The sequence below is a fragment of the Capsella rubella genome, unplaced genomic scaffold (genome assembly GCF_000375325.1).
Source record: "Capsella rubella cultivar Monte Gargano unplaced genomic scaffold, Caprub1_0 scaffold_5, whole genome shotgun sequence".
Lineage (NCBI taxonomy): Eukaryota > Viridiplantae > Streptophyta > Magnoliopsida > Brassicales > Brassicaceae > Capsella > Capsella rubella.
The window spans coordinates 4,908,267-4,908,527 of NW_006238919.1; the positions used below are offsets into that span (position 1 = coordinate 4,908,267).

Here is a 261-nt window from a genome sequence, read left to right on the forward strand (position 1 = left end):
TTATGCGTCTTTACCGTATAAAAGAGCACGTTGAAGCTGGCTACAGCGGTCCACGTACCAAGTGGGACCCATTACAAATGATATCATGAATCCACGGTAACTTGTATGCAATGTACTAACGGATGGGATCATACCGGCACTAATGCACCGGATCCCATAAGAAATCCGCAGATAAGCGTGTTTGGCTGAGAGTAGTACTAGGATTGTTGACCTCCAGGGAAGTCCTAGTGTTGCATCCCTTTTTATTTTTATTTTTTCTTA

The 261-nt window shown here is 43.3% G+C and overlaps 1 pseudogene; it reads left to right on the plus strand.

Moving 5' to 3' along the window:
* Positions 1 to 120: 120 nt before the first annotated feature.
* LOC111830789 lies at positions 121 to 239 on the plus strand (annotated as a pseudogene).
* Positions 240 to 261: the final 22 nt, after the last annotated feature.